Genomic DNA, 13,033 nt, shown 5'->3' with positions numbered 1-13,033 from the left:
CACATTTCCAAGGTCAATCTTCCCTATCCTATAAGAAAGCAAGATAGTTATGGAAACATTTGAAAGACATACTGGGCTTTCATATCCTAATGTGAGATTAGATGGCATGCAAAAAAAGTCAGCAGAATGAACACACATGATCCTAAAATGGATATTTTTGTATGGTGGCAATTGCCAAATTTTTTGTTTATTGGCTACTCTCCCACTGTTTGGACTACTTGGAGAAGCAGTGTGGCTAAGGGGAAAGAGCACAGGCCTGGGAGTCAGGGGACCTGGGTACTAATCCCATTGCTGCCAACTTTGCTGTGTGACCTTGGGCAAGTCACAGCTTCTCTCTTCCTCAGTTACCTCCTTTGTAAAATGGGGTTCAATACCTATTCTCCTTCCTAGATTGTGAGTGTTGTGTGGGCCAGGGACTATGGCTGCCCTGGACATGCTGCAGCTTCCCTAGCACTTAGAACAATGCTTAAAACACAGTAAGTGCTTAACAAATACCACAATTATTATTATTACCCCAGTGCTTAGTATAGGGCTTGGCACATATTAACCACTTAAAAACTACAGTTATCATTAACCATGATCATTATTTACATGCTCTTAAGCAAAGTGGATTAGTGGAAAGAGTACAGGGCTGGGAGTCAGAAGGACCTGGAATCTAATCCCAGATCTGCCACCCCTCTGCTGGGTGATATCTTGGGCAAGTCACTTCACTTCTCTCTACCTTAGTTACTTCATCTGTAAAATGGGAATTAAGAGTGTGAGCTCCATGTGCAACAGGGAATCTGTCCAACTTGATTAACTTGTATCTACTCCAGGCCTTAGAACAGTGCTTGGACATAGTAAGTACTTAACAAGTACTATTATGATTATTAATAGTATTATTGCATATTATATTATACTATAGTTTATTATACTATATTATATAATAATACAGGATAGATGAGTGTATTCTCTCAAACCTGAAGTCTCCATCTTCCCTTTACCTTTCTCCAGAGAGAAGTGCATCTGTATCTGAAAGCAAACACTAGTGTGGGAAAAGGGCCAGCTTCCTGCAGCAAAGCCTCTATCCAATCCAAATTTCTCCTCCAGCAAAATGATCCGAAACTATCGTGCTTTGCACACAGTAAGCACACAATAAATGTCATCAAATGATGGTTTGATTGATCTGAGTCGGATCAGCTCCTGAGAGCAGAGATTGTGTCTTTTACCTCTATTATACTTGTCTCAAAACAATAGTACTGTGCTGGGGCACCCAATTTCCCCTCAATAAATAGTATTGGTTGAATGAGCGGAATTCAAAGCCAGTCTACCTTTTACAGTGTAGTGTTGAAGAAATATTTAAAAGATTTCCATTGTCTCAAAAATATATAGCTTGCGTTCAAAAGTATTCCCAGTTCTGCTATAATATGTGCTTACATTACATAAATTAGATAAAAAACACAAAAGAAGCAAAGAGAGTAATAAAACACACAGAACACATAGAGAAGTACCATGGCCTAGTGGAAAGAGCACGGGCCTGGGAGTCAGAAGGACCTGGGTTCTAATCCTGGATCTGTCAACTGACTGCTGCATAACTATGGGCAAGTCAATTTACTTCTTTGTCCCTCAATTACTTTATTTCATCTGTAAAATCAATCATATTTATTGAGCACTTACTGTGTGCAGAGCACTCTACTAAGCACTTGGGAGAGTACAATATAACAATATAGCAGACATTCCCTGCCCACAAGTTTAGTCTAGAGAGGGAGATAGACATTAATATAAATAAATACACTTCAGATATGTACATAAGTGCTTTGGGGCAGGGGTGTGTGGGTGTGAATAAAGGGAGGAAGTCAGGACAATGCAGAAGTGGGTGGAAGACCAGGGAAAAAGGACTTAGTAAAGGAGAGAGGCTTTGAAGGCAGAGAGAGTAATTACCTCAGCACTTAGAGCAGTGCTTGGCACATAGTAAGCAATGAACAAATACCATCATTATTATTATCATCTGTGGGATAATTTTCTGTAAAATGGGGATTTAGACTGGGACTGGAACAAAGTCCCATGGGGGATACGGTTTGTGTCCAACCTGATTAGCTTGTATCTAACTCGGAACTTAGTATGATGCCTGGCACATAATAAGCACTTAGCAAATACCATAAAATAATGGGGGGGATGTACTTCCTGTAACAGGAATCGACTCAGCAGCGTGGCTCAGTGGAAAAGAGCCTGGGCTTCGGAGTCAGAGGTCATGAGTTTGACTCCCGGCTCTGCCACTTGTCAGCTATGTGACTGTGGGCAAGTCACTTCACTTCTCTGTGCCTCAGTTACCTCATCTGTAAAATGGTGATTAACTGTGAGCCCCACGTGGGACAACCTGATTCCCCTATGTCTACCCCAGTGCTTAGAACAGTGCTCTGCATGTAGTAAGCGCTTAACAAATACCAACATTATTATTATTATTATTATCATGCACAAGCAGATTGGTATAAGCAGATTTACTATAGGAAGTAATGCTTGGGCTCCTGCCACGGTGTTAGTCTATGAAGGATGTTTGCTACACGTTCCAATCAATCAACAATTCAATAATATTTATTGAAAAACTACTGGGCGCAGAGCACTGCAGTGCAACATTATTAGCATGGATGACCCCTGCCTTCAGGGAGTTTAAAATCTAATGACTCTTTAATCCTGAGGGTCATTGACTTGCTTTGTCCTTTAGTCTATCAGCCTGGTATTGTGCCCAATGCCACCTTGTGAAGAGTTTCAAGCTCACTGAAATTTTCTTCGGTTTCTAAAATGCATTAAAGATAAGGGGAAGAAGGAAAACTATGTATAAATTAGAGCTTAAGGCAAGAGTGTTTGTAAGGGATGCACATAAGAGCTACATAAGGTGCCATGGAAATGCTGAAGAAGCGGGGAATATAAATTGGGGAAATTAGAAATTAATCAGGGAAGACTTCCTCAATCAGTCAATGAGATTTACTGAGTGCTTACTGTGTGCAGAACACTATATGAAGTCCTTGGAAAAGTACAATACAGTAGAGTTTGTAGATATGGTCCCTGTCCTCAAGGGGTGCTTCTGGATTTCAAAAGGTTTTAAGAAGAGAGCTATGGTCTGTCCGATTTGAAGAGGGAGGATGTTCCAGGGAGGGGAAGGTATGAGCAGGTTAGTGATGGGAAGGAGAAGAACAAGGCACACTGAGTAGGTTAGCTTGAAAGGAACAAAGAGAACAAGTTGAGGTGTAGCTGGAGAAGAGAGTGGGTAAATAGGAGGGAGAGAGATGATGGGATGCCTTAAAGTCAACAGGCAGGAGTTTCTGCATAGTGAATAGAGCAATGAACAATCTTGTATCCCCTACCCTAAAAAACCCTTCTTCAACACCATTGCTCCCTCCAGTCACTACCCCATCTCACTCCTACCATTTTTCTAGAAACTCCTTGAGTGAGTGGTTTACACCCGCTGCCACGACTTCCTCTCCAACTGTCTCCTTGATCCCCTGCACTCTGGCTTTCACCGATTTCGCTTCAGTTAGGCTGCCCTCTCAAAGGTCTCCAATGGCCCTCTTCCTTCTTGCCCAATCCAATGGCCTCTACTCCTTCCTAATCTTCCTCTACCTCTCAGCTGTCTTCAACACTGTCAACAACCCCCTTCTCCTGAAAACATTATCTAACCTTGTTTTAACTGACACTATTCTCTCCAGGTTCTCATCCTAGCTCTCTGACTGCTCCTTCTTAGTCTCTTTTTCAGGTTCCTCCTCTGCCTCCCAACTTTTAACTCTGATAATAATAATAATAATGTTGGTATTTGTTAAGCGCTTACTATGTGCAGAGCACTGTTCTAAGCGCTGGAGTAGACACAAGGGAATCAGGTTGTCCCACATGGGGCTCACAGTCTTAATCCTCATTTTACAGATGAGGTAACTGAGGCACAGAGAAGTTAAGTGACTTGCCCAAAGTCACACAGCTGACAAGTGGCAGAGCCGGGATTCAAACCCATGATCTCTGACTCCAAAGCCCGTGCTCTTTCCACTGAGCCACGCTAGTCCCTCAAGGCTCAGTTATGGGCCCCCTTCTATTCTCCATCTACAATCACTCCTTTGGAAAACTCATTTAATAATAATAATAATGTTGGTATTTGTTAAGCGCTTACTATGTGCCGAGCACTGTTCTAAGCGCTGGGGTAGACATAGGGGAATCAGGTTACCCCACGTGGGGCTCACAGTCTTAATCCCCATTTTACAGATGAGGGAACTGAGGCACAGAGAAGTTAAGTGACTTGCCCACAGTCACACAGCCGACAAGTGGCAGAGCTGGGATTCGAACTCATGAGCCCTGACTCCAAAGCCCGTGCTCTTTCCACTGCGCCACGCTGCTTCTCCAACTCCCATGGCTTCAACCAACATCTCTAAAGGGATGATTTCCAAAGCTGATTCCCTCTAATTCCCTGAAGCTCTCTTAATTTCCTCCAGTTTCACATTTCATCACACCTTCAGGACATCTCTTCTTGGATGTCCCAACAACTCTTTAAATTTAAGATGTCCAAAATAGCACTTCTCATCTCTCCATCCAAACTCTGCCCTCCTCCTGTTTTTCCCAACAATACTGCTAACACCACTATCATCCCTGTCTCACAAGCATCAGCTTTATCCCCTTTTTCAATGGCATTTGTTAAGTGCTTACTATGTGCCAGACACTGTACTAAGCGCTGACGTTCCAGACACTGTACTAAGAGCTGAGGTAGATACAAGATAATCAGGTTGTACACAGTCCACATCCTTCATGACATTCACCAATTTAATCCTCATTTTACACATGAGGTAACTGAAGCACAGAAACTTAAGTGACTTGTCCAAGGTCACAGAATAGACAAGTGACAGATCTAGGATTAGAATCCAGGTCCTTCTAGCTTCCAAGCCTGTATGCTATCCACTAGGGCACATTGCTTCTCTACTCATCTCAGTTCACCTCTCTCATCCAATCCACACATTTAATGTCACCAAATCGTGTCAGTTCTACCCTCACAGAAACATTAAAATCTGACCTTTCCTCTCCATTCAAACTGTAATTATGTTGATCGAAGCACTCATCATTTCCCACCTTGACTACGGCATCAGCCTCCTTGCTGACATCCCTGCCTTCTGTCTCTCTCCCCACTCCAATCTTCAACTCTGCATCCCAGATCATTTTTCTAAAAGACTGTCCAGTCTACGTCTCCCCACTCCTCAAGAACCTCCAGTGGTTGCCCTATCCACCTCTGCATCAAACAGAAACTCCTTGCCACTGGCTTAAAAACACTCAAGTTTGTCCCCTCCTATCTTACTTAGCTGATTTCCTACTACAATCCAACCTGCGCACCTCACATCTTCTCCAAGAGGCCTTCCCCACCAGGCCCTCCTTCCCCCCCTCCCTCTCTCTCCTGGGTCTCCTATGCACTTGGATCTGTACCCTTTAAGCACTTGATATTTGTTCCACCTTCAGCCCCACAGCACTTATGTTTGTATCTATAATTTATTTAAATGTCTGTCTCACCCTCTAAACTGTAAGATCCTTGTGGGCAGGAAATAGGTGTAATACTATGTGTTTTAATGTGTGTTATATTCTCCCAAGCACTCAGTATAGTGCTCTAAATGCAGTAAACACTCAATAAATACCAATGATTGATTGATAGGAGTTTTTTGAGGAATGGGAAAATGTGAGAAAAATCTCATGGAAGAAAAATGAATGGAGCAGCAGAGGCTGGAGGCAGGAGATCAGTGAGGAGGCTGATGTAGGTATCGAGTGTCAGAGAATGTAGTGGCCGTTTGGGTGGAGAGAAAGGGTAGAACCTGGAAATGTTGTGGAGATATGAAAGTTGCTACTGTGAGAATATCATCTACATCACTGGACTTATAGGGGTTAGTCAATCATATTTATTGAGCACTTACTGTGTGCAAAGCACTGTACTAAACTCTTGGAAGAGTACAATATTGAGAGAAGGAGAGAAACACCAATATAAATAATTACAGATATGTACATAAATTACAGCAAAACCTCTGGTTACTTTATGGTTTTCAACACCAGCAGCAGCAACCTCTTAACCAATGAGAACAATTTTTTCTTTCCACATATTCAAGTATGACTAAGAAGACTGATCCATGACCAACATTGCACTGCCAGCAAGTATTTCAGTGTAGAGTGACCAGGATCATGATTACCTCCATCGATTATTCTTTCCTTCTCCCTCTGACAGTTTGAGAGTTCAAAAGCTCAGACTCGTGGTGCTTCTTTACTCTTCACAGAGCAACTACTGGTCATGATCTATCAAGATATTGTGTTTTGTTTGTCTTTTAAATTACCTATTTTAAATGAGTTTTCTGATCTCCTCCTTTTTGATATTGGTATTTGATAAGCACTTACGATGTGCTAAGCACTGCTCTAAAAGCTGAGGTTGACACAGGCTCATCAGGTTGGATTCAGTCCCTGCGCCACATGGGGTTCTAAGTCTAAGTAGGAGGGAGAACAGATGTTGAAACCCCATTTCACAGGTGAGGAAACTGAAATACAGAGAAGTTAAGCAACTTGCCCCAGGTCACTCAGCAGGCAAGCAGTAAAGCCAGAATTAGAACCCAGGTCTTCTGATTCCAAGACCTGTGCTTTTTCCACTAGACCAAGCTGCTTCTCAGAGAAGTGGTAGAGGAGGAAACTCTGTACATACTATACAATATAGTCCTTTGTGTCTCTTTGAATATGTTCAACTTTGAGCACTTAATGTAGTAAAATGACAATGAAAGGCAAAGGTAAAATTCAGTCATTCAATCGTATTAATTGAGCAAAGCACTGTAAGCACTTGGGAGAGTAAAATATAACAATGAACAGAGACAATCTCTGCCCGGAGCGAGCTTATAATGCACATTATTATTGGCCTTAATAATGATATAGGATTGCATATCCCAAAATATCAATCATGGTGGCGCCCGCAAAACCACCTAACCCCCAATCGATTGTTTCCCATTTAATCAACTATAGTAAAATAGTTAAATCAACTACTTAGTCAATAGTTTCTCTTACACAAGAGCTCAACTACCCTGCTGTAAAAGAACTCCCTCTGCTAAACTAAGGGAATCCACGGAATTCCTCAGCACGTCTGCAGATTTATGCTTTCTCCTGAGTGTGTCAAAGGCTGCCTCTAGGGTAGGTCCGCTCAGTCCATTTGGAAGCAAATTTCAACTGTGAACACAGCCTCAGGTCCCTCAGACCAGATGCAAAGGAAACTATCGACTGCACAGCTATATTTAACCTGTTCTTTTCTCGGGCAATCGCTAGAAATAAGGGGTTGTAATGTGCACACCTAGACAGCAGATGGTGCCATAAGAGGTAATGGAGAGATGGGAGATGTTGAATTTGATCACTCAGTCAATTAATCGTATTTACTGAACGCTTACTTTGTGCAGAACACTGTACTACGAGATCGGAAGAGTACAATATAACAACAGATACATTCCCTGCCCAGCTTACAGTCTAGAGTGGGAGACAGACTTTAGTATGAGTGGGATTGGAGAGGAGTGGGGTGTGAATAAAGGGAGGGAGTCAGGGAGACACAGAGGGAGAGGAAGAAAAGGAAAGGAAGGTTCAGTCAGGGAAGGCCTCATGGAGGAGATGTGCCTTCAATAAGGCTTTTAAGGTGGGAAGAGTAATTGTCAGATCTGAAGAGAGAGGGCGTTCCAGGGCAGAGGCAGTACATGGGCGTAAGGTCTGTGGTGAGAAAGATGAGATTGAGGTTCAGTGAGTAGGTTGGCATTAGAGGAGCAAAGCTTGTGGGCTGGGTTGTAGTAGGAGAGTAGCATGGTGAGGTAGGAGGGGTCACGGTGATTGGGTGCTTTAAAGCCGATGGTGAGGAGTTTCTGTTCGATAAGGAGATGGATGGGCAACCACTGGTGGTTCTTGTGGACTGGGGAAATGTGGGCTGAAATGTTTTGTAGAAAAATGATCCAGGCAGCAGAGCAAAATATGGAATGGAATTGGGAGTGTCAGTAGGCAATGAGGTCAGCAAGAAGACTGATACAGTAATCAAGTTGGGATAGGATAATTATGGTACTTAATTGTGGTACTTGTTAAGTGCTTACTATGTGCAAAGCACTGTTCAAAGAGCTGGGGTAGATACAAGTTAATCAGGTTGGACCCAGTCCCTGTCCCACAAGGGGTTCACACTCTTAATCCCCATTTTACAGATGAGGTAACTGAGGCCCAGAGAAGTGAAGTGACTTGCCCAAGATCACACAGCAGATATGTGGCAGAGCTAGGTTTAGAACCCAGGGTCCTCCTTTCTCCCAGGCCCACAGTCTATCCACTAAATCACAATCCTTCTCAGCAGTGCTTGGATTAACATGGTAGCAGTCTGGATGGAGGGGAAAGGGCAGGTTTTAGCAATGCTGTAAAGTTTGAACCAACAGGATTTAGTCATAGGTTGAATATGTGGAATGAATGAGAGAGAGGAGTCCATGATAATGCCAAGGTTATGGGCTTGTGAGACAGGAAGGATGGTGGTGCTCTCTACAGTGATGAGAAAGTCAGGAGAAGGACAGGGTTTGGGTGGGAAGATGAGGAGTTCTGTTTCTGACATGTTAAATTTGAGGAGATGGCAGGACATCCAAATAGAGATGTCATGAAGATAGGAGAAGATGCAGATATCTTTGATTCATTCATTCAGTGGTATTTATTGAGTGCTTACTGTGTGCAGAGCACTGTACTAAGCACTTGGAAAGTACAGTTCAGTAATGGATAGAGACAATCCCTAACCAACAACGGGTTCAATGGCTCACAGTCTAGAAGGGGGCTCACGGTCTGATTTGATTTGATGATTGGAATAAATTCAGGGATTATATCTACTAAGATTTTTCAATCACAAACTGGACAAATTAAGGTTTGATCCAAGATGAAGAAGTGAATTTGAACTAAATTTTATTTCAATAGAACTGTAGTCATTGAATCCTATTGCAAAATGGCATGTGGTAAAATAGAAGGAAAAATTCATGCAATTTAGCACATCTGATTTTTCTTCTCTCTCCCCACATGACACAGGCTTGGGTAAGGGAATCTCTGAACAGCATAAATTTGCTGGTTTATGCATCAGATTAATTGGCCAAATTAAAGTGAAGTAGCTTTTCACTTTTCTTTGGGCTCTCTGAAATCAATCAATTGCATTTATGGTACATTTGCTGTGTGTAGACTGTATTAAATGCTTAGGATAATACAATATAACAGAGTTGGTAGTACATTCCCTGCCTACACTGAGCCTATAGTCTAGAGGGGGAACAAAGCAAACATCTGGGCTTGGGGTGGTTCCTCTCTTCTGTGGTGCAAACTTTCCATTCTTGCAAGAAGAGGAACGAGCATGCATGGAACCCAGGGAAGGTGCTCGTGAAAGTGACCTTTACTTAGTCTCTGCTGCTATTTAAAGAAAGGCTCACATATACCCCGCGGACAAGGGGCTGATGTCAGCCTGCCTTGGGGGAAGAATTGGACTTTTTATTAAATACAATTGAATGCCATGCCTTGAACTATTGGAAAAAGGATGGGAACATGACTGAACTGAATGGTTTGTAAGATGTGCTTCTTTAAAAGCCCTCAACCTCAGCATACTGTGTCTACACAGGTCCAAAAGAGGGGGCTATGTGAAGGAAGCCGGCAGCATTGAGGCAGCGGCAATTCTTCCTCTGAACTTTGCACTTCAGTGCATTCTCTTGGTGATGAAAAAAGGTCTTCTCTGGAGGTAGATTTTCCTTTAGCTGATTGCTGCGCTGCAAGACCACATGCTCCTGTGCTGGGAGACTCCTCTCCCTTCCAACCAAATGGAGTCTTAGAAGAGAATTCTGAGATTAGGGAAGGGGAGAGGCAAGACCCTTCACAATGCTCCAAAAGAAGGAGTACTAATTTTTGTTCCAAGTTCATAAATTTAATGCTCATCAATGATAATGTATTGATCATATTGATCCCAGAATGGGCAATCGCCGAGAGAGGGGGACCCTGTCTAATTCCCTACTATGTATTCTCTCCCAGAGCTCAGTTCAGTGCTCTGCTCACAGTAATAATAACTACTTTGCATTTTGTTAAGTGCCTACTAAGTGCCTAGCACTGTACTAAGTGCTGGGGTAGATACAAGATAGTCAGATCCTCATGGGCTCACAGTCTATGTAAGTGGGAGAGCAGGTATTGGATCCTCATTTTGCTGATGAGGGAACCAAGGCATAGAGAGCCTAAGTGACTTGCTCAGGATCAAACAGCAGATAAGTGATGAAGCTGGGATTAGAACCCAGCTCCAAGACTCCCAGGTCCATGCTCATTCCACTAGGCCATGCAGCTTCTCAGTAAGCATTTAATAAATACTACAGCTATCACTACTAATGCTGCTGCTGCTGCTGCTGCTACTATGCCTGGCCTAATGGATAAAGCACAGGTCTGGAAGTCAGAATCACCTGGGTTCTAATTCCTCCTCTGCCACTTGTATGCTGGGTGATCTTGGGCAAGTCACTTCACTTCTCAGTGCCTCAGTTGCCTCATCTGGAAAACGGGGATTAGGACTGTGAACCATAAATGGGACAAGGACTGCATCCAACCTGACTTGCTTGTATTCACCCCAATGCCTAGTACAGTGCCTGGCACATAGTAAGTGCCTAAGAAATACCACAGATATTATTATTACTGCTACTAGTATCCCAGTTCCACTTGTTGCAGAGTCCACATGTATAACGGCTTTGACTACCATCTCTACGCAGATGACACGCAGATCTACATCTCCGCCCCTGTCCTCTCCCCCTCCCTTCAGGCTCGCATCTCCTCCTGCCTCCAGGACGTCTCCACCTGGATGTCGGCCCGCCACCTAAAACTCAACATGAGCAAGACTGAGCTCCTCATCTTCCCTCCCAAGCCCGGTCCGCTCCCAGACTTCTCCATCACCGTGGATGGCACGACCATCCTTCCCGTCCCGCAGGCCCGCAATCTCGGTGTCATCCTTGACTCGTCCCTCTCGTTCACCCCACACATCCTATCCGTTACCAAGACCTGCCGGTTTCACCTCTACAATATCGCCAAGATCCGCCCTTTCCTCTCCACCCAAACGGCTACCTTACTATTACGGGCTCTCGTTATATCCCGGCTAGACTACTGTGTCAGCCTTCTCTCTGACCTCCCTTCCTCCTCTCTCGCCCCGCTCCGGTCTATTCTTCACTCCGCTGCCCGGCTCATCTTCCTGCAGAAACGATCTGGGCATGTCACTCCCCTTCTTAAACACCTCCAGTGGTTGCCTATCAACCTCCGCTCCAAACAAAAACTCCTCACTCTAGGCTTCAAGGCTCTACATCACCTTGCCCCTTCCTACCTCTCCTCCCTTCCCTCTTTCTACCACCCACCCCGCATGCTCTGCTCCTCCGCCGCCCACCTCCTCGCCGTCCCTCGGTCTCGCCTATCCCGCCGTCGACCCCTGGGTCACGTCCTCCCGCGGTCCTGGAACGCCCTCCCTCCTCACCTCCGCCAAACTGATTCTCTTTCCCTCTTCAAAACCTTACTTAAAAATCACCTCCTCCAAGAGGCCTTCCCAGACTGAGCTCCTCTTCCCCCTCTACTCCCTCTGCCATCCCCCCTTTACCTCTCCGCAGCTAAAGCCTCATTTTCCCCTTTTCCCTCTGCTCCTCCACCTCTCACTTCCCATCCCCACAGCACTGTACCCGTCCGCTCAACTGTATATATTTTCATTACCCTATTTATTTTGTTAATGAATTGTACATCGCCTTGATTCTATTTAGTTGCCATTGTTTTTACGAGATGTTCTTCCCCTTGACGCTGTTTAGTGCCATTGTTCTTGTCTGTCCGTCTCCCCCGATTAGACTGTAAGCCCGTCAAACGGCAGGGACTGTCTCTATCTGTTGCCGACTTGTTCATCCCAAGCGCTTAGTACAGTGCTCTGCACATAGTAAGCGCTCAATAAATACTATTGAATGAATAAAGTGACCAGCTTTTTGTGAGCTCACAGGTAGCTGGGGTGCAGGGTAGGCAGAAAGATACGGACTGCATAATACAAAGACAAGAAAGAAAAATAAATGACAGATGCAAGGAGAATAATTCAGAAGGGGAAGGGGGGTGTGGGGGGCGGGGGGGGAGAGAGGAGAGAGAGAGGAGAGGGAGAGAGAGGAGAGGGAGAGAGAGAGGAGAGGGAGAGAGAGAGGAGAGGGAGAGGGAGAGAGAGAAGAGAGGGAGAGAGAGAGAGAGAGGAGAGAGAGGGAGAGAGAGGGAGATAGAGGGAGAGAGAGGGAGAGAGAGGGAGAGAGAGGGAGAGAGAGGGAGGAGGGAAGGGGGGAGAGAGGAGCAGGGGAGAGAGGAGCAGGGGAGTGGGGGGAGGGGGGGAAGAGAGGAGAGGGGGAGAGAGGAGGGGGGAGAGGGAGGGGGGAGAGAGGAGCAGGGGAGAGAGGAGCAGGGGAGTGGGGAGAGGGAGTGGGGAAAGGGAGGGGGGAGAGGGAGGGGGGGAGGGGGGCGAGAGGGGGGGACGGGGGGGAAAGGGTGGGGAGAGAGGGAGTGGGAAAGACAGATGGGAACAGCGAAATTGAGGTGCATATGATGGACAAAGAAAGAATGGGTAAATGGGGTGCCAATGGCAATCTATAAATCACCCATATAATCCCACAATACCACTTTTTGAGCCACCATCACCCCAGCCACCCAGGAGGGAGCCCTGCCACCACGGTCTGTGTAGTGTAGACCCAAATCTCCGGGTAAGGCAGTGGAAACTCTTCGGTTCTTAGCCCAGTTGTGGGTTTTCCGCTGGCACAGCAGCTACAACCTGTCTGGCAGGCACTGACTTCCACTTCACTACTGCTACAAGAACCACTAGCACTATAACTGTGGGGCCCCCCCTCACCACCCAAATGTTCTTGCACCAGGTGACTTTTCAGGTGACCCAGTGAAGTGGGTCACAAATTTGAACCCTCTGGAGAACTTACAAGGACTGAAAAAGAAAGAGATCATCGTCCCCAGAAAGAGGCCGGATCCAGTGCCTCCTGGGTACTGAATGGTTTGTTTCAAG

The sequence above is a fragment of the Ornithorhynchus anatinus genome, chromosome 1, assembly GCF_004115215.2.
Source record: "Ornithorhynchus anatinus isolate Pmale09 chromosome 1, mOrnAna1.pri.v4, whole genome shotgun sequence".
NCBI classification, from domain to species: domain Eukaryota; kingdom Metazoa; phylum Chordata; class Mammalia; order Monotremata; family Ornithorhynchidae; genus Ornithorhynchus; species Ornithorhynchus anatinus.
The sequence above is the reverse complement of the archived record's forward strand: the minus strand, read 5'-3'. Positions refer to the sequence as shown.